The sequence below is a fragment of the Pinus tabuliformis genome, chromosome 2_2 (genome assembly GCF_031772625.1).
Source record: "Pinus tabuliformis cultivar Carrire ecotype Pingquan chromosome 2_2, CPIR1, whole genome shotgun sequence".
In the NCBI taxonomy this organism is placed as follows: domain Eukaryota; kingdom Viridiplantae; phylum Streptophyta; class Pinopsida; order Pinales; family Pinaceae; genus Pinus; species Pinus tabuliformis.
The window spans coordinates 697,703,576-697,725,394 of record NC_142300.1 but is presented as its reverse complement, the minus strand read 5'-3'; the positions used below and the strand labels follow the sequence as shown (position 1 = coordinate 697,725,394).

At 41.1% G+C, this 21,819-nt stretch overlaps 1 pseudogene across 1 annotated transcript in view; it reads left to right on the top strand.

Annotated features, from left to right (window-relative positions):
• The window catches only part of LOC149194588 (putative WRKY transcription factor 34), a 57,331-nt pseudogene extending 39,237 nt beyond the window's left edge, over nucleotides 1-18,094 (top strand). The window contains exons 2-4 of the transcript XR_016255095.1: nucleotides 17,017-17,599; nucleotides 17,705-17,863; nucleotides 18,022-18,094. The product of XR_016255095.1 is annotated as a putative WRKY transcription factor 34 (transcript). The remainder of the gene's footprint in view (nucleotides 1-17,016; nucleotides 17,600-17,704; nucleotides 17,864-18,021) is intronic.
• Nucleotides 18,095-21,819: the final 3,725 nt, after the last annotated feature.

The window sequence follows — 21,819 nt, the reverse complement described above, 5'->3', positions numbered from 1 at the left end:
CTCCTCCTCCAATTGTTTGTTGCGCTGCTCCAGGTAAGTGATGGTCCATTGAGCACCCTCAATTCTCTTCTGCAAAGCATCATTTTCAGCTCTGAGATGCTGAATGATCTCCTTTGCCTCTCGGCTAGGAGAACTGGCCTCAAGATCAATGACCTCGGTGTCTGGGACTCCTGATGGACCCTCATGGATCATGGGCTGTTTGCCCCTCTGTGCTGCCTGTGCTGATGAAGAGAGCGAGGCCCCTTCCACCTGATGTGGAGATAACACTCGCTAAGCTGATGATGAAGGCGAGACCCCTTCCACCTGCTGTGGAGATAGTACTCGCCTGGCTGCTACAAATAAGGCCCTTGGGCCTTTCTGATAAGTGACCAGAGGTGTGGAGCTGACATGTCGGGTGACCGGAATATCAGGCTGCTGAGATGGTCCTCCCTCCTCATGAATGACCTCATGATGTGGCTAGGGTGGCATTGTGAAAAACTCACGAGAGATAAACTCCTCCCATGAGATACCCTGCTGTGTCAACTGATGCAATACTACTCGCTGAATCAAACCATAATGACATAGGCTCCTGTACTGCTGGGCTGGGGTCTTCCTCTGCAACATGGGCACCATCTTCTGAATGTTCTAAAAGAAGAAAACCGGGATGTTCATCATCCTCACTCGGGTGAAGTGCATCAAGAGGCGAATGTGATATGAGTACACCTGTGAAAATCTGCCCTCACAGGTAAAATAGTGCATAATAAGCCTCATGATGGGAGCATATTCGCTCCGGAGAAATCTGAATGGAAAAACACCCGCTAAATGTCTCAAGAATGGTGGCCGGACATAAGGCTCAAAGTGAACAGTATCTAGCAACTTGCGCTTTGGCCACACCTCACCAACATTAGGTATCCCTGTAGCATGTGAGATCACCTCGGGTGTCAATGTAAAGTCCACCCCTGCAAGGTTGACATGTCCATCATGCAAATGTAAAACGAAGAGGCGGGCCAACTCTCTGTGATGTTGAATCCGGGAGATCCTCTCACAAAACTGATAACAAGACATGTACTGAAAACAAGTGACTAGCATAGGACAAGCCTGTAATTCTGCCCATAGTTTTAAAAACCGCTCAGAAAAACCGGTAACTAGTCAAACCGGCCGGTTAGCTAGTTGGCCGGTCCGAACCGGCCTAAAAACCCGGTCAGACCCTTCATTTGCCCGATTTTTGGCCCTAACCGATGAAAACCGGCCGGTTTAGGACAAAACCGGCCGGTTTTGTCCTAAACCGGCCGGTTTTAGGCACAACCACCATAAAGTTAAAAAAACATGTTTTTGACTGTGTTTGAGGGGTTTTGGGGGGGGACTAAGGGTGTTTCAACCCTAACAATGTTGGCAATTAATGGTAATGTTAAATTCTTAAAGTAAAAGTGACATTTCTTTTAATTTTCATTTTCATCCTTTTACTTAAATTTTAAACATTACCATGAAATGACTCAGGATGTTTGAGAGTGGTTTCGACCTCATTGGATTTCATATGGAGAAACTAGAATTTTAGATTTCACTCAAAATTCAGCAGACTTAATGGTTTTCAGGATTTCATGGTTTGGGGGTAAACAATAAATGCAATTAGAGCTCCAAATGATAAGAAAAACTCCTGATCTAGATCCCATTGTGTTGGACGATATTGATCCAACATTAGAATGGGTGGAGGAGACTGAAGAACCTGTGTTTGAGGCTGATTTTGATATCGACATGGCTTTGGCGGGGGATGAAGCAGATTATGTGGTGGCATCAGAACCAGGATCAATAGCGGCATCAAGGAAAGGCAAGGAACCAATGGAAGGCACTAGTCATGCAGGTCGACAAACTCGTGCTTCCATTAGGTCCACTTCTATTGTCATTGGTGGCATTGATACTGAGGTTGCAGATCAGGCCGAGGCATCCTCAAACTCTGAACCAGATGATGTCTATGTAGCTCCTGATGATGATCTTGTGTCTACTACTAGCAGTGGACTGTGGTAATGAACTTGATGATTGATCATGTGTATACTGTAGACTTGTAGTAGGCCAATGGCCTCATAGCTTGCAGCAATGTTTTTGGACTTTATAGGCCATTGAGAGCCTCATTTGTTATGTATTTTTCTATTTTGTTGATGATATGTATTGCACTCGGTGCCATTTTGATGTATTCACCTTTACATGGTATATAAATGAGCAAACTTTGCATATTTTGTCTCTATTGGCTTGGAATCATGGTTTTACATCTTAAAAATAGTTTTGTTTCATTAAAAATTAATTATTTAATGTATTTTTTTAAAACCGGTTCGTTTAGACCAAACTAGTGCTGGTTAGACCGGTTCCGGTCGGTAAACCGGTTCATTAGGTGGACCGGTCCGGTCACCGGTTCCGGTTTTAAAAACATTGATTCTGCCAAAGAGGTGGGCTCCTCTCGCTTATGATGTCCACCCTTACCACCCCTACGAGGCCTCCTCTGTACCTCAACCTCTGTAGATGATGAATGGTCATCACTTTGCTCATAAGTTTCAGTTTCTGACATGGTTTAGGAGCAAAGTGGACAAACTGAACTGCTGTCTTTGCCTGCAAAAAGTGCTGAACTCTATGTTGTTTCAAGGGGAAAAAGACATGAGGGAAATGTTAGGGGAGGGTTAACAAGGAATGGGAATATATAAATATAATAGGGAATTTTTAAGGGAAATGTTGCAAATCATTATGCATATAGGAATACATATTTATAATTGGGAAATCATTTGCAAAGATCATTGCATATGGGAAAAAACATGTATGAAAGTGAACATGGGAATATGCATACATGTATTAATAGGGGAAATAGGGAAACTATGCACAAAACACGCTGACATATTTACCAACATTTTTTGTTTTATTTACACATGCATATGGTGGAGGGGAATTAGGGTTTGAATTTTGTTTTTTGATGCTTTGGGAGAGGGATAGGGTTTTCATTTTTAGTGATTAGGGATGGGGAAAGATTTGCATATTATTTGTAAAATAATATGGGAAAAGAGATGAACATATAAGTGTGAGTGAAAGGGAAAGGAGGGAAACAAACCAAAGAGAAAAATAGCTTGAAACAACACAAACCCTAGCACAGTTTGCTCATTAACATTGCAGCCATATAATGTCTTTTCACTTGCATGATTTGAGGTTAAAATACAAGCATGAGAGCTTACATTCATCACCAACCACAAAAATGATGTGTAAAGAGCCTACCTCGAACAAATTTGATGACTTGGAGGAAGATTGGGTAATTTGTTTGAAGTTTGCAGCAAGACGGTTCAATGGGTCGCGCACCACGCCCAACGGGTCGCGCCCCTCTGACGGGTCGCGCCCGTTGTTTTTCTGAACTGTGGGAGACCCTCTGACGGGTCGCGCACACCCAACGGGTCGCGCACCTGGCTCGACGGGTCGCGCCCCTCTCTGCTGCCCGAAATCGCTCCGCCTTTGCTCCTTTCTCTCAGTCACTCTCTGAAACTTCTCTTGCAAGCGTTAGGATGCACAATGAGAGTGAAAGGAGGGAATTTGGGCTTTTATAAGTTACATTTGAAAAAATTTCATTCATAAACCCACTTTCTAAAGTTTTATCTTTGACACTTTTATAACACTGACTTTTGGTTTCCTTTATCCTGAATTTGACTCATTGAGTGCTTTGACTTGATTTTTTTTGCAGGTAGATCATCCGAGGGATCTTGGCAAGGGGACCAGGGCTGCATTTTGTCGGCTGAAGACTTTTGAAATTTCATCACTTATTTACAAAAACTGAGAAAATGACCTTGGCTTTAAAAACAGAGTTTTAAGGTGAAAGTTCACTGTACAAGATAAAAATATCGAAGAAACATGTTTACAATCCTCCCTCTGGCTTGCTGAGTACTCATGGATTTTCAAAGACATGACCTTGCAGAGATAAATGAACAAAACCCTAGACCTAGGACTTTGACCTCAAGACAAATCAAGACAAGCTTGAAAAACTTAATGACTGATATGACCTGATCCAACAAAGCCAAGAGGGGTATAAATAGACCAGCTCCTCCATCAGGGTTATGGCATGCCTAACGGGATGCAAAATTTGACACTGATGAGACACCTACTAATGCAAATGCAAAGAGCTTTGATCGCTGATGGAGGGCTTTCAAGACCGACACTAATAGAACATAGAAGAAGAAATTATCAAGGGTTTACCCACATTGGGGTTTGTCCCTGGCTAGCGCCACATCTTGTGTCCCCTTGTCTTGGCTTGTCTTCTGCGTTTTATGTTTATGTTCTATCTGCAGTTTACTTTAATGTTGATGTGATTGCTAATCTGGAAAAGATATTGAGCTAACTATGAAAATTGAAATAAATTGCTCTAAGCATAGAACATACCTAAAATTAACATGGTATTAGAGCTGAGGTGAAGACAATGCCCAAGCAAGAGTGAAAGAGCAATCACCGAAGACAGTTGGGGAAGGACAAAAGGATCAGTGGATTCCTCATCCCTCTTCAAATTCACCAAGGGTGAAGTTGAAGCAGAGAATATTATCAGAATGGCGCAACAGAAGTTTCTGATGGCCTACCTAAAGATCACTTCATTGAGAAGTCTGGATCTAAGGGTGGAAGGAAAGGCATGCCTTGGTTGCAATAAGTTCGGCCATTATGTGAAGGAGTGTCTGAATGGTAGAGACACATCTCTTGATGAAGATAACAATCATTCCAGGGACATCTTCAATGATCAAAGGAATGACAGGTAATGCAGGTCATCAAGGAAATGGCTGAATCTTCAAAGAAAGCAATGAACCCCAGGTATGAAGAATCAAATGTTGTTTTTGATAAGTTAAAGAAGCGTTATCTTGTATTGGCCCTCTCCTTCAGATTCTTTGGGAATTTGGCTTATTGATTGTAGTGCTTCAAGGCACTTCATCGGATAGAAGGGTGATGTCTCTCTAATTTGGTAGAGATGGAAACATTCGTGAGATAATACTTGGAGCCGATGCCACCTATTCCGGAAAGGGTGTTACCCCTCAATTGAATGAGGGTAACTCGATTCATCTACAGAATCTCTTTTATGTACCTGATCGCAAGAAGAACCTGGTGTCCATTTCGGCAATGAAAGTAAAAGGTTTCAAGGTGGCATTCATCGATGGAAAGGTACGTGTTTGAAAATAGAATTTTCAAAGATGCTTTTACTCATGGGTTCAGGATTGGCAATTTGTACAAAGTTGCAGGATGGTCCATTGGGGACCATGTTAGTTGACACATCTCATCTATAGCACCTGAGGTCTATTATGGGGCCCTACCCGATGTGAGTTAGATAGTAACAGGGATGCCTGAATTCTAGAAGAGCATGAAGGTACATGTCTGAAATGTATCAAAGGAAAATATTACAAGGGGACCATTCCCCTGATGTAGCAGGTCCATAGGTTTGGAACAACCCGAGGGGTTTGAGATTCATGATCAGGAATCTCATGTATACAGGTGGAAGAAAGCCCTTTATGGCTTGAAGCAAAACACCCCGAGCGTAGTATGAGAGGATTGATAGCTGTTTGATGAAGCTGAGACTCACTAGGAGTGAAACTGATCCACATCATTACCCGAAGGTTGTGGATGATAGATCTCTCATATCGGCACCTTATGAGGACGACCTATTTCTGACAGGTGTAGACCCTCTCATTTGCAGAAGTAAGAGGGAGTTGGATTTCAGATGTGGAATGATAAACTGCAAACCTGTGACTACCTCGAGGATCTTAACCTTCAGAAGTTATATGGTAGTGATGTCGGACCAGATTTGGGAAATGCTTCTAAGTTTCATAAACTCATTCGCGTTGATGTTCTTGGTGAACTTCCATCTGGACATATGTTTTGCAGTTAGGATGGGGAGCTCATATTTGGTTGAGACTCATTGGATTGGTGCCAAGAATCTTCTGAGATATCTTCAGGGCACAATCTCTCATGGATTGAGATACACTGCCGGAAAGATGAAACTGCATGATTATTCGAATGTTGACTGGGTAGGTAGTGTGGAGGAACACTAGAGCACTTCTCAATGCTGGTTCTCTTTGGATTCTGCTTTGATATCATGGATGAGTAGGTAGCATAATTCGGTTGTTATAAGCACCGCTGAGACCGAATACATAGCTACGACTATGATCTCGTATGAAGCTGCCTGGTTGAGGAAGCTCTTCAGTGAGCTTTTTGTACATATGATGAATAACACTGTGATTCTTTGTGATAACCAGTGGGGATTTGATTATTGAGAAATCTCGTATTCGATGATTGCTCCAGCAGATAGACATCAGATACTACCTTATCTGGGATATGGTAAGTCGATGAGTGAGGAAGCTCCATCACATTGAGATTGATGTATAGGTCGCATACACTTTGTCAAAGCCCCGTGGAAAGATCAAATCTGTGATTTTCCCAAACGACTTGGAGTCGTTGAGAGACCCTTGTAAAAGGGTCCTGCATGTTGCATACATTGACACCCCGTGGCGACTGTGTAACAGGATGATTAGTTCTCCTGTAGGCCAGGATGATTAGTTCTCCATGGCATCCATTGGACATGATGATTCATTCTCCTGTGGACAGGATGATTAGTTCTCTTATCGAGGCATCCTACCCATGCAGTCTGGGACTCATGGGAAGTACCTCTCATATGATCAATGAGCAGGGAAATGAGGATAGGGACCATAGTAGTACTATCGATGGACGCATCGTTGTATCGACCGTACTCCCTATGCTAGGATGACCTCCATTGATCTGGGATCAGTATGAGCAGTTTGAGACACTCTCTTGTGATATTGATCAGGGATCAATAAAACTGACTTCGGGTCAGTAAGAGTGATGTGACACACTCTCTTCAGATAAAACTGACTTCGGGTCAGTAGAGAATGGTATGAGACATTCTCGATCAATTCTTCTTCTTCATGGTTTAGCAGAGTAGAGCAGAGCAAAGTAAAGCAGAGCTTAGCAGAGCAGAGCAATGCAGGGCGCTGATGGCAGAGATATTATAGTCGGACATATGGATCAGCGGATGGAGTTCTCCCTAGTTGAGAGGGAGTGTTAAAATTGGCAACTAGGGCCAAACTCCATGTGGGTCATCTTATTAATGGAAGCCGATATTTTTCTTGGATCCCTCTCATCGAGAGGTGTAGGATTGATCTAAATATCATTTGATTCCGATAAGTATTCATGGAGATATGAATTTATTTGTGTTATGGGACAATTCGTCAAGGTCGGCCAGCAACCAAATAACCCTTGTCTATGTATGAAAGGACCCTTAGACACAGCAAGGAAAGTGGATCTAAAACTATAGCAAGAGTTATTGTATTACAACAAGATGCTTGGACATGATTTGTTCCTAGGACTGTTTACTTGGTTGGTGAATCAAAGTGCTGACAACAAAGTCAAGTATAGCAAACAACTTTGTAACAAGATTATGTCTGGATATGTATAAATGGTTCATGAGATCTGTTGGAAGAATCTCTTGCTACAACTAGCTGCTTTGCTAGGCTGCAAGCCATAGCAAGCAGCTAAGGCTGTTCCATGACAGAGCTACAGTATTGCCATATGCAGCATGTAGGTGACAACAAGACAATAGTGCAACTGATGATGAAGTGCAGCATAGCAGTCATTGAGTACAGATCAGTGATGGTGCAACATTGAGTGCAGATCAGCGATGAGTACAACATTAGGTGTAGATCCGTGATAAGAGCAGCTCAATGATTGGAGCAGCACAGTGACAGGAGCAACAACATGAAATGCATAGTATGGTCATTAGGTCCAGCACTGTGATGATAATTGCAACATGGTGCAGCACGGTGAGGTGCAGCAAGTGGACGAGATGCAACACTATGATAGGTGAAGAAGTCACCTTAGAGAGTCAGTTGAAGCAGAATGTCTTCAACTGATCTCATGTAGATATAGAAAGTCAAAGTGTTGACTTCTGTTGTAAATGTACTATCTCTCTTTCTCTCTCTCTCTGTTGAACTATTGAAGAACATAGAAGAAGAATTGATCAAGGGTTTCCCCACATTGGGGTTTGAACTTGGCTAGCGCCACATCTTGTCTCCTCTTGTCTTGGCTTGTCTTCTACGATTTATGTTTATGTTCTATCTGCAGTTTACTTTAACGCTGATGTGATTGCTAATCTGGAAAAGATATTGAGCTAACTATGAAAATTGAAATAAATTGCTCTAAGCATAGAACATACCTAAAATTAACATAAAAGCATGCAACAAAAACAAAAAATACGTAAGAATATTGAATCCATTACTTTATATCCATTCTAAAACCTTATCCACATGCACTTGTTATGATTCTTCTCTTGTGCCACTCCACTTAGTAATTTGACTTCTACCATTAATGTTGGTGGAGAGGAAATAACCTATTTTTGATCCTTCTCTTTGAGGGTTAAGGTCCATAACCCTCATATACATAAGAATATTGAATCCATTACTTTATATCCATTCTAAAACCTTATCCACATGCACTTGTTATGATTCTTCTATTGTGCCACTCCACTTAGTAATTTGACTTCTACCATTAGTGTTGGTGGAGAGGAAATAACCTATTTTTGATCCTTCTCTTTGAGGGTTAAGGTACATAACCCTCATATCGTGAGGGTGCAATGTCCTTCCCCTACATGATTGTGTTGGTTTGAGGTCGAGGGGCCACATTTATTAGGGTTAAGATCCATAACACTCTTGCAATGAGGGTGCATGGTCCTTCCCCCTTGTGTGGCAGAGTGACCACATTTATTGGGGTTAAGTTCCATAACCATCATATAATGAGGGTGCATGGTCCTTCCCCCTTGTGTGATTGTTCGGGTTTGAGGCAATGTGACCACATTTATTTCCTCTCACCCATGACATTTTTCAAGCAAACAAATCAATTATTCACAATGAACTTGGTTGTAAGTAAATTAAATATTAAATAAGGCCAATTAAGAATTTCACAATATTAGTTTATGATGTTTCATTATAGACATTTTTGTATGGTGACATTTTCAGTCCCTCCCTCTAGCCAGGGACTATAATTTTTGCGTAGTAGTCAAAATCCATTGAATGTATATTAATTTGCTCAGTTTCATCATATTTATTCCAAGTCTCATTAAATTTTAATATTTATTTTATTTATTTAGAAAAAATCAATTTATTTTTATATTTTTGAAATTTGAAATATGCCTTTTCCATGGGTTCATTCTTACATGATTTGACTTAGATCTCCCGACTTGACTCGGATCTCTTGACTTTGTGATCTATTTATATTTAATTGTTAATGTTGTTTTGGGGTAGCATCGGATATGCTCTAGCCATGAAGAGATCTCTGTGATTTATTTATATTTAATTGTTAGTGTTGATTTGGGGTAGCATCGGATGTGCTTTAGCCATGAAAATTGGTGGAGAGGTTAAAGCACATGAGATCTCCAAGACCCAGAAATGGTTTGGACAAATTGTACCCGGTTTGGGAGATATTAAAATAATTAATATTTTTAATGGAGTTTTTAAGTCTAAACTTAGGAAAAATAAAATATTAATGGGTATTAATATAAAACTGGGTTAGAAGGTTCCAAAAGTCATGGATCAAGCCAAATCTAGTCGGATAAGATTAGAGATTTAATCTCGGCCATTGAAGGACCAACGAGAAAAGTATAAGAAGAAGCTTGAGGGTCAGTTGGAGAACACACCAGGGTGGTCAGTGATTCATTTTGCTAGAGTGGGGTTGCTAAGCAAAGTTGAATTAGTGATCAACAACAAAGGGCAGTGAGTACGAGGCAGAGAGGCAGAGACAATACTAGGAGACTAGCACAGTAGTAGAAAGAGCGAGAATAACAGCCAGTCCAAGCTACGCAGAGCCCAATAGAGGCAGCATATAGCCCAGAGAGACTGCGTCATCCATGCAGAGGGCAAAGGGAGTGACGCAAAGGCTCCCAGAGGTTGCGCAGTGCCTCAGAGGGCTGACACAGAGGGTCTTGGGGCTGATGCAGGTCAGTGGGAGGCTGATGCAGTGGCCAGAAGGGCCAACGTTGAGCTTCAGTTGTGCCAGAGAGGGTTTTGTGGGACAAGTTTTCTGAATACCTGTTTCCAGATATAGAGGTATTGTTGTTGTGTATTTTTCTTTGTCGGGTGAGTTGGTTAGGCACCCAGTTGTACTCAGATAGACTGCATAATAATATGACCCTCTGGATAGCTGCATCGGTTTTCCCACATTTGGTTTTTCCGGGGACATTGTTCCAAAAATAATGGTGTCACTTGTGTGCTTGTTTTCTTTCAGTTGATGATCTGTAGATGTTGTGACTGTATTGTGTTTATTTCAATGTTTAATGTATTAAATAACTTGTTCGATTTTAAACAAGTAGAAGAAATAAACCAACAGAATACAGATTAATTTTCTAACAGATAGACTTAGAAAATTCAACATGGTATTGGAGTGTGGTTGCAGATCACAAGAGAGCTGAAGGCACCAACTGAAGCAGAGCAATTGCAGTAGAAACAACTATCTCGAGTGACAGAAGTTGTTCCTTGCAGAAAGCGACAGAAGAAGGGTTGACGCAGAGGGATTGCGTCATCAATTTGGGCTAGAGAGAGGCAGCGTAGAGGCTGAGGAGGGCAGAAACAGGCTAGTGGGTTGACGCAGTTGGCTGAGGGAGCTGTTTTGCCGGTGCCAAGATTGCACAGAGCCAAGAGGCTCAATCCTTCAATTGATGGGGCATAGGAGGCTGTGGGTAGTTTGTGGAGTGAAGATGGTGGGGTACTGTTGTCAGAACAGTACCTAACAGGGCAAGATCAAGGTGGAGGGAGTTGCTGCTGAGGCGGATTGAATCCAAATCAGTGTTGCAGTTGCACAGGTGATCGGAGTGGAGCAACTTGATGTTGGCAGAAGGATTTCGAGGAGGGAAATCAAGATTCAGAGAAGTCCAGAAGAGAACTTCCAGACGAGAAGTAGAGAGACTCAGAGGAGTCGAAAGAAGAGCAGCGAGATGCCCGTGAATGGGCTGAGAGATCAGGATAGGCTGGACGGAGCGTCAAACTTTGTGGTTTGGAAGGCCAAGATCTTGTCCATTCTAGATAGACATCGCATCAAGGGCTTTCCCTTGAGAACGATGGCTATCCCAGTTGACCCGGTAGCAAATGATAGGTACGAGGAGGCAATGGCTAAGGCAAAGTGCATCATCCTTGATGGTGTCTCAAGGATCATGTGGTACCACATATTGCCGAGAGGGAAACAACAAAGGAGATGTGGGACACTTTGAAGACATTGTACCAGCATACTTCCGTGCAGAGGAAAATGCTCCCAGAGAATCAGCTAAGGGCATAACAGATGTAGAAGGGAGAGCAGATAGATGTCTTCCTCGGTCGGTTGAAGGAGATCCATGACCAGCTAACTTCTATAGGGGCCACGCTGGATGAGGAATTGATGGTGAGGACCGCACTTAACGCAATTTCTGAGGATTGGGAGGTATTTTTTCAGAGCATACTGGGCAGGACGAGTCTTCTAGATTGGGAAGAACTGTGAGCGGCTCTTTGTCAAGAAGAGATTAGACGGCTGACCACGATGGGGAGTAGCGGCAAAGGGGTCAGGATCAAGAAGGAGGAGGAAGAGGATGCAGCTCTAGCATCTATGGGAAAGTAAGAGAAGAGGAAGAAGAAGGACCTCTCCAAGGTCAAGTGCTTCCATTGTGGGGAACTGGGTCATTTTGTGAACCAGTGTCTGAGGAAAAAGAACAAGGGAGAGTCTTCTGAGTCCAAGGCAGCGCCAACAAGGGCGGAGAAAGAAGTCGAGGAGGATGACGATTGTGCCATGAGTGCTCATGTGGCACTTGAGAAGAAGTGAGGAGACATCGAGCTGTAGTTAGGAGGACTACAGGTGATAAGGAGAAGGATCCTTGAGGTACCCAACCTCTTGGATTATACCTTGCTATGGGAGCTTCGAAGAGAGAGTAGCAGGACTGTCGGATGTCAATAAAGATGGATGTGGATGAAGCAGCAGAGAGTGCTACAGTGTAGGAGAACTCGGGCAGTGCGAGGCTAGCATGCTGCAACAGTGCGAGAGGCATGGAGAGTGTTGCACCAATGTAGGATAGCACAGAGAGGTGTGCAACGGTGCGAGATGCAAGGAGTTGTTGCGGCAGCGCAGAGGTCAGTAGAGGGAGCACTTGATAGCGGCGGAGGGAGCTTCAACATCGAGAGTGTTCTTAGCGTGATAAGGATGTCAGAAGTTGGGTGGATCAGTTACTTACTTCTTAGTAACTGAGTTGCTGTGCAGTAGAAGTATGCAGTAGCACGATGCAGCATGATGAGAAGGGGATGTAGTGCAAATGCAGTGTTTGGAGGATGGACCAATAGCAAAATGGATGTAGAGGGAGTTGTCGTACGGATGCAGTGTTTGGAGGATGGACCAGCAACAGAACGGATTCAGAGGGAGCTGTCGTACAGATGCAGTAGTGGAAGTGGCAGAGCCATGTGTAGCAGTACAGGATGCAGCAATACAAAGGATGTTGGGCAGAGAGACCTAGCATCAGCACAGGTATTGGTGCCGGATAATCAGTGTGATGCTTAGTGTGGAGTATTACTAGAGCACAGTCCTCGCTAAGAGTGAGTGTTGATTTGGGGTAGCATCGGATGTGCTCTAGCCATGAAAATTGGTGGAGAGGCTAAAGCACATGAGATCTCAAGACCCAGAAATGGTTGGGACAGATTGTACCTAATTTGGGAGATATTAAAATAATTAATATTTTTAATGGAGTTAATGGGTATTAATATAAAATTGGGTTAGAAGGTTACAAAAGTCATGGATCAAGCCAAATCTAATCTTAGAATTGATTAGAGATTTAATTTCGGTCGTTGAAGGACCAACGAGAAAAGTATAAGAAGAGGCTTGAGGGTTAGTTGGAGAACACACCTGAGTGATCAGTCATTCATTTTGCTAGAGCGGGGTTGCTAAGCAAAGTTGAATCAGTGATCAACAACAAGGGGCAGTGAGTACGAAGCAGAGAGGCAGAGATAGTACTGGGAGACCAACACAGAAGCGGGAAGAGCAAGAACAACAGCTAGTCCAGGCTACGCAGAGCCCAGTTGAGGCAGCGTAGAGCCCAGAGAGACTGTGTCATCCACGCAGAGGGCAGAGGGAGTGACGCAGAGGCTCCCAGAAGCTGCGCAGTGCCTCAGAGGGCTGACGCAGGTCAGCAGGAGGTTGATATAGTGGCCAGAAGGGCCAGCGCTGAGCTTCAGTTGTGCCGGAGAGGGTTTCGTGGGACAAGTTTTTTGAATACCTATTTTTGGATATAGAGGTATTGCTGCCGTGTATTTTTCTCTGTCGGGTGAGATGGTTAGGCACCCAGTTGTACTCAGATAGACTGCATAATAATATGACCCTCTGAATAGCTGCACCGATTTTCCCACATTGGGTTTTTCCGGGGACATTGGTCCAAAAATAACGGTGTCACTTGTGTGCTTGTTTTCTTTCAGTTGATGATCTATAGATGTTGTGACTGTATTGTGTTTATTTCAGTGTTTAATGTATTAAATAACTTGTTCGATTTTAAAGAAGTAGAAGAAATAAACCAGCAGAATACAGATTAATTTTCTAATGGATAGACTTAGAAAATTCAACAGTTAGGAATCATTAATCATTAAAAAATTGATTTTTGTATTGGTCAATATGTAGGCTTATTAAATAATTATGAGGTTGTAGAGCTCCATGCAATTAATGCTTTGCAATTCCTTGTATTCCATGTTGTTGGTGAGGCGTTGCAGTCTTATTCAAATTGCAGAGTTTGCTACAACTGATGCTTTATAGTTCATTGCAATGGATGGGGTGGGTGTGTCAATCCTGTAACAATTTGTGATACTTGGTAGCGCATGGATGACATTCCTCCACCACCTCATAGGTAGACCATCAATTGACTTGTGAGTAAGTTCTAGCGTCATCCCAGGTGTCTAAGGCATATTCAAAGCCATAAGCAGAGGAAAAGGCACGAGAGTCAACATTCCTCCTCATTCCACCTTCTTTCTTGGTGGAAGCATCCATTACAGTTCCCTAATTTCCCAACATTTGGTTTAATCTAGGTATATGATTTGGCTTGCACTGAGACATGCACATCTACAACAATAGCTTTGGTGACTACATATGCTCAGGGTGAGGGAACAACCTCCAACTTCTACAAGAAGAAGCATAATTGAAGATTCAACTGAAAAAAATGAGAGTGCTATTTTTAATGTGGTGATTATTGTTGAAGAAACAATCGAGCTAAGTTTTCTTCTTTGCAATTGCAATTGCATTGACTGTCCGAAAGAGACTGAGAAGAGTTATACCTCCTAATAGAGATTCACAGGCCCCAGACTAGGACTCATGTTAACGACAAACAAGGGAGGGAAGGTGCAAGACGTGAAGAGGGGAAGGAGGCTTTAGAACAAGAGGAACGAAAGGGGGAGGACTAGAGGTTACCACAAGATGGATAAGGTGGTTATGGATACTACTTGCCAGAACTATTCATGCATGCCACGACGTAGATTGAGGTGAGCACATTGAACTGCCACATCAATTATGTATCATCCCTGCCCCCCAACTAGACAACACTTCTAACCCAGAAACTAAAATTCCCCAAAAATTCCTACAAAAGCACATAATTACCAATTTTAGATATTAAACCCTGGCTCACTGCTAGAGCCCTTGTAACTCTGTGCAAACCCCACAGTAATTTTGTCACTTGGGTATTAACCATATCATTGAATCCATTAAAAACATGTATAATTAATGAGTAATTAACACAATGCTTTAGCACCTGGGTATTAACCATAACATTCAATCCATTAAAAACATGTATAATTAACGAGTAATTATAACAATGCTTTAGCCATTAACATTCACATAGTAATTAGGGTTTATGCAATAATTTAGTCATACGCAACAAAGTATATTTAACTCATAAAACCCTATTTAGTAAAACCCTATAAGCACATTACCAATTACCAATCCACACTCCACCAACTAGGGTTTATGCACAAGAAAATTAGGGTTTAAATACAACATATTAGGTTCATGCGCAATGGAACACATATACATAAATACCAAACCCTCACTAGGGTTTCCAACAAGAAAACATGCAATTATAAGCATGGCACATAAATATAATAAATTGTATAGTAGAAACTTATTTACAATTGAAATCCAATTGGTTGTGGGCTCTCCATGTTCTAGCCAACCATAGATTGTGTGGTTCATAAATCTCAACCACGGGTCACCCTCGAACCGAGGCTGCAACTCCACGTGCAACGGTGAACACCTAATAACAAACACATATCCTCGGATGAACTATTAACTTAGCAGACACTGCTCCAACCACATGCTTCCACTCTCGTGAACCTGTGCCTAAGTGGCACACCCCTTCTTTGTGCCCTGCCAGTCTTTGGTGCTGCCCACCTCTTCAAGGTGCCTTACAGTGAGCCAGAGATGGTCTCAACTCTAGGCTTACACGAGATCGTGCTACTCTCTAGGCACCTTTCCAGCCATAAACCAAAATAGCTTCTAGCTGATGTCAGTTTCCAAGCATAGGGCTCACTAGCTGGTCGCACAAAAACCTAGTTCACCAGAATGATGGATAATGGATGTTTGAATGAATGCCGGAATGAATGAACGTGTTCCAGAATTGCCCTCTTAGATAAACATACACCTTTAAATATGCATGGCCCCACTCTGCCATATGACACCCCTTGAGACCACGTGGGCCCCAAGTGTCCATTTTCACCAACCATAGCTGTAAAATAGAATGCCACCTAGCACCAATATTATTGGAGGAAAATATTAAATTCATTATTTAGTGGGCATTGTTTAGATATTGTGCATACTGTGTTTTAATATGAATTAGCAGTTTCGAAACATGTAATTTTATTCAGGAGCAGTCAACTTATGTTCCATTACCATCTATGAATCTGTCCCTATGAAAAGAAATGGCTCCTTTTTGTTGTTGATTTACCATTAAGTGCCCACTTCAACTTCAATGATAAGTTGATCTAAGGTAGCAAGACTGGCAGCAGACAGAAGGTTATTCAGCATAATTAATTTAGCTTATGTAATTCTGGTAAAACTTGTTTGCTTTAATGATTATGTAGTTATGCTGGCAGCCAGGCACTTATCTGGTTAATATTTCAATGAATCCGTCCCTATGTAACATATGGCTAACAGTTGTCAAGTTGGTCTAGGATTTACCCTTCCGATCCTGCTGCAAGGCAGTGTTTTCATTTCAAAGCACTGCTGCTACTGCTGCTTTAGATATTGTAAAGAATGAGGATGGCAGCTGCTCCAGCTTTGCTTTCAAACCTCTTGCCAGTTCCAACCTTAGTTCAGACATGCAATCTTTGGGAAACCTGGTAATCATCATGCAACTCTTTGCCTCTGGCTTTTCGGAAACACAATTTGTTAACGCCATAGTAAGCTTTTTGTTTTTGAACAAGATTGTATTTGATGTTTTTTTTGCTTTCCATGCCTCTGTAAAATTCAGTCTTGATTAGACTAGAATAGAAAAGAAACGGCAAGATGTAATGGATGCTGGGCTAGATTGAAAAGTAGGGATCAAGCTAGAAAAGGGAAATCCAATTTGAGCTATACTTACAGAATTAGAAATGTATTTCTATTTGGATTTGTCACCCAATTCAAACAATTTCAATTTATAGGGGATTGTTTCAGCTGCACACACTAATAGACTTATATGGGGCTACAATGAGCATGTTGATCTTGAGCTTACTGGAATCCTCTCTCTATAGTTTTATAATTGATTGATTTTTCCATTTTAGCTCTCTCTAGATTTTATTTCAAGTTAGTAACATTGGAAGTTGGAAAAGTAACAGTTTTATGGGTCTTATCTTGAAGTCAACTTTTGTTTACAACCACCACCAGTCTCTAAAGGGGTCCAGGATGATGCTCAGATGTGGACTTCCCCAATCTTTAGCAAGACAAAAGAGCCTGTGGTAGATTCTTCATCTGAACCACTAGCTTCGGGCTGTTCCTTCACAGGCAGCTTCTTTTGAGGAGCAGCAACAAAGGCAGCTTTCAAGTTTAACCAAACTGCAATAGTTCCTCCTACTGGAATTGAAAGGCCTTCTGACGATGGGCGCAAATATGGGCAAAAGCATGTTAAAGGTAGTGAATATCCTCGGAGTTACTACAAGTGCACACACCCTAGTTGTCCAACCAAAAAGAAGATTGAATGTTCTCTGGATGGACATGTAACGGAGATTGTGTACAAGGCTGTTCATAACCATAATAAAGAGGGACAAAGTACCGAAGGCCGTGGTTCTCTTGTCAAAGTTGAAAGTGGGTTCTCTTGGGAAAACACTAAATTAGGGCTAATGAAAGTTAATGATGCTTCAAGTTATTCCCAACAAGGAAAGAGTGAAGGTCTTGAAAGGTCCTTATCAGCTTTTGTTGTTACTGATCTCTCAGATCCATCGTCTACTCCACCGCGAAGGCAAAACTCTAATCACCTGGAGTCACTAGGTACACCGGAGCAATCATCAATTTCTGCAAGTGAAGACGATGATGGAAGGACACAGGTGGACAAGTTCTCTGGTGATGAAGATCTTGATGAAGAAGAATCTGATTCAAACCACAGGTTACTTCTATTAGAATTCATATTTATTTGTTATTTGATCATTTTTGCAGATGTAACTAATTACTTGCTCTAATATGTGTCAAATGCTTCTCTGAAAATTGACAGGAAGAAAGAAACCAATACGATGGACATCATAGGGGTAACTAGAACTATTCGGGAGCCTTCTTGTTGTACAAGCAACCAGTGATATCGATATCCTTGATGATGGGTATCGCTGGCGCAAGTATATGGACAGAAAGTAGTAAAAGGCAATCCCAACCCAAGGTATCCTAAATTATTCTTTTCTTCATACTGTGTTTTCTTTGTACTTGATGGTCAACGTCTGTAATTTCCTTGAAATTTTAAATTGTCATGTGTATTTAAAAGTATTTAATAACAGTCAGATGAATTCTGGTAAAGTTTATGCGTTTTGTTTTTTCTAGTACATGTCCTGTAAGTTTATGCTGCCATTTGGTATTTAAGAATGTTGCAATGCTTGGAACATGGAGTTTGTAGATTGTTAACACATCATAACAGTAGAAAGTAAGTCAAATTAAGTCCTGTCAAAGTGGATATGTCTGATACAGAACTGTCTGACGTGATAATGCTAGCATAATTTCAGCAGAATACTTGGAAAAGAGGATAAGGACAGAGACAGAAAACTGCAAAGTATAAGCTTAACGTAAGTCAAGCTTTAGAAAGTAAAAAAGATGCTATGTTCCTGTGTAGCATAGATACTAGATAGGAGAGTTGGAAGATATTTGTGGTTGAAAGTTTGCAAAATCATGGGGGTGATACATCTAGACCCTCTCCAAATCTTCTGAGAGAATCTGCACTTTGCCTCTCTGAGAAATCACAGACCTGATTTACCCATCATGTGTTTCCTTGTTAGGAGTCTCCTCTTTTACCTGGAGCACTGAGTCCACTAATATTTCACGATAGATTTTTCATTTTAGGACATATCATAGATACTAGATAGGAGAGTTGGAAGATATTTGTGGTTGAAAGTTTGCAAAATCATGGGGGTGATACATCTACACCCCCTCCAAATCTTCTGAGAGAATCTGCAATTTGCTTCTTGGAGAAATTACAGACCTGGTTTACCCATCATGTGTTTCCTTGTTAGGAGTCCCTCCTCTTTTACCTGGAGCATTGAGTCCGCTAATATTTCAGGATAGGTTTTTCATTTTAGGTTATTATGACTGTTTTGGAGAGATAAAGTTTAAACCTCTCAAAGAATCTGAGTTTTACTTGAATCAACAAGTAACTAACCCTCTTCTATTATGACTGTTTTGGAGATATAAAGTTTAAACCTCTCAAAGAATCTGAGTTTTACTTGAATCAACAAGTAACTAACCCTCTTCTATTATTACTGTTTTGGAGAGATAAAGTTAAACCTCTCAAAGAATCTGAGTTTTACTTGAATCAACAAGAAACTAACCCTCTTCTCGTAGTTTTTCCTTAGATGTTTTCCGTTCATTCTTATATTTATTTGGATTGTGTTTTGGAACTTCAAAGGATTTGCCTTGATGCCCAATGCTTTGACTCTGAGAGGTTTTTAACTTGATTTTAGATGAGGCCTTGCTTGATTTTTGTTTTGGTACTTTAAAGGATTTTCTTTGATGCCCATTACTTTGACTCTGAGAGGTTTTAAACTTGATTTTAAATGAAGCCTTGTTTCCATTTTATATTTTGTGTTGCAGAACATTAAGCCTATCTTTAGATAGAGTTTCTAGGAAGTTATGATCATACAATAATGCTAAAAATTCCATGTTTACATCCTCCATTTTCTCATAAAGGATTATGATTCTGTCTCCTCGTCAATCTCCTGCTGCCGTGTCTCCATTACATCTCAATTCACCTGGTACCTGAATTACAAGTTTAACTTGATTTTAAGCTATGAAACCGGATTCGTCCTATAGGCCCCACGAATCCCGAATCCATCGTGTCCGACGCGATTCTCTCCAGATTCGTGTCCAAAACCCATGACACGTCGAATCCGACCGCGTGTCACGATTTTCTCAGCGTGTCACGATTTTGGGAATCGTGTCCTATTTTCCAGGACTTGCTAAGCTCAAAATGTGACCTGCGCGGGTATGAAAAGGTCGCATTTGGTCATTACAGCCACGCATATTTTCATTTGGCAAGCGTTTTGGCAGCTTCATGATCAAGTCTAGGCCCTAGTATTGATATGCTATTCATGGTAATGTTAAATTCTTAAAGTAAAAGTGACATTCTCCTTTTTTACTTAAATTTTTAACATTACCATGAAATGACTCAGGATGTTTGAGAGTGGTTCTGGCCTCATTGGATTTCATATGTAGAAAGTAGAATTTTAGATTTCATTCAAAATCCAGCAGACTTATCAGTTTTTCAGGATTTTAGGATTGGGGGATTGCAATGTTTCCATTGAATTTTGTCATGTATTAGGGTATGGAACTCGTATTTAATCAAGAGCACCAAACCAGGAGCTTCTGAAAATGTCACTCCCGCTCCCGTTTTCACTCCCGCTCCCCGCTTTCGCTCCCGCTCCCAAGTAACACTGTTCTTGATGATATGGGTCTGGACACCAGTGTTGAGTTGGCATTGGCCAACATGGATCTCAATTATCCAGCGCTAGAGCCTATTAGATTTGATGACTTAGAGGGGTCATCCTCCACACTAGCAGATGCAGAGGCGGCTATGGATACAGGGGAGGAGGAGGATGCAGAGGAGAGCAGTGGGGACCATGATGATGAGGACATTGATGCCGATTCTGATGCTGATTGATGCCTTGAGGCTTGTATACCTGTAGTTGTTTTATATTTTCTATTTCTATTTGCCATTGGCATTGCACTAGCACTACCTATGTAACACATTTTGATTTGATGACTTAATGAGAAAACTACAGTTGTCAGTGTGTTTATCTTACTATCTTGTAGTTGTAAGTTGTCTTTCAGTTATGAATTATGAATCATGATTTATGTGACCAGTACCACTGACATGTATTTGAATTTTGTATGTACTATGCATGCTAATAGCTATAGATGAAGATCTATGTTTGAAATCAATAAATATGTATCATTAATTAAAATTTGTGTAAGAAATATCTAATTTTTAATATATATATATATATATTTTAATAAAATAATATATAACGAATCCTACGTGTCCTATTCTGGGGGGTCAACGTGTCCGAATCCCGAATTCTACGAATCCTGAATCCCCATGTCAGGTGACTTAGATTTTAAGTGAGACCTTGTTTCCATTTTGTATTTTGTGTTGCAGAACATTAAGCCAATCTTTAGATAGAGTTTCTAGGAAGTTATGATCATACAATAATGCTAAAAATTCCATGTTTACATCCTCCATTTTCTCATAAAGGATTCTGATTCTGTCTCCTCATCAATGCCCTATTGCCGTTTCTCCATTACATCTCAATTCTCCTGGTACCTGAATTACAAGTTTGACCTCCCTCGATCTCACTATCACTGATGGTTGAGGGCAAGAGTCTCGTGTTAGCCTGCTTGGTTCAGAAGTTTGGGAAGGGGAATTGTGATTTCTTTATTATAGCTTTGTTGGAGATTTACTTGAACGTCTCCATTTGTCCAAGTCTCACTGGGAAGGGGAATTGTGATTTCTTCATTACACCTTTTTTGGAGATTTACCTGAACATCTCCATTTGTCCAATGCTCTTTGCTTAACTCTCTGTTCTCATTCATGTTGTTTAATATTTTTTTTGTTAGGGTTTGGTTTGAGAAGGGTAATTGTGATTTTGAGATTCCTTGTCCTAGCTTTTTTGGTGATTTACTTGATAAACTCTATTTTTTGGAGTCTCAGGACTCACTTTCTTCAGCTCTTTGTTTCTGATTCATGTTGTTTAATGCTTTTTGTTTGTTTGTTAAGGTTTGTCTCTTGATCTTCCTATTTCTTTCTGATTTGTTTTGATATGTTGGATTTAGATTTAACCTCTTTGAAACCATCTCGATCAGTTTCTGGTTTATTGAGCAGTCCCACACCAGGTGCCTATGGTTATGGCAAGTTTTGCCTCCAAAGGGTATCTGCTTGTCTATATTTTGTACCCATTCTCTGTAATGTGAACTAATAATGTTTGTCTTAATATGGTATAGATAAAATAAATAAAGTGCTAGCCTTCTTTGGGTTGCTTGGTGTACAAATGCACCTTGCTGGCATATATAGTTCTTGCTCATATTTGCTTCCTTGTTTCCATTTTTTTCAAGTTCTCTGTTTATACTCCATAT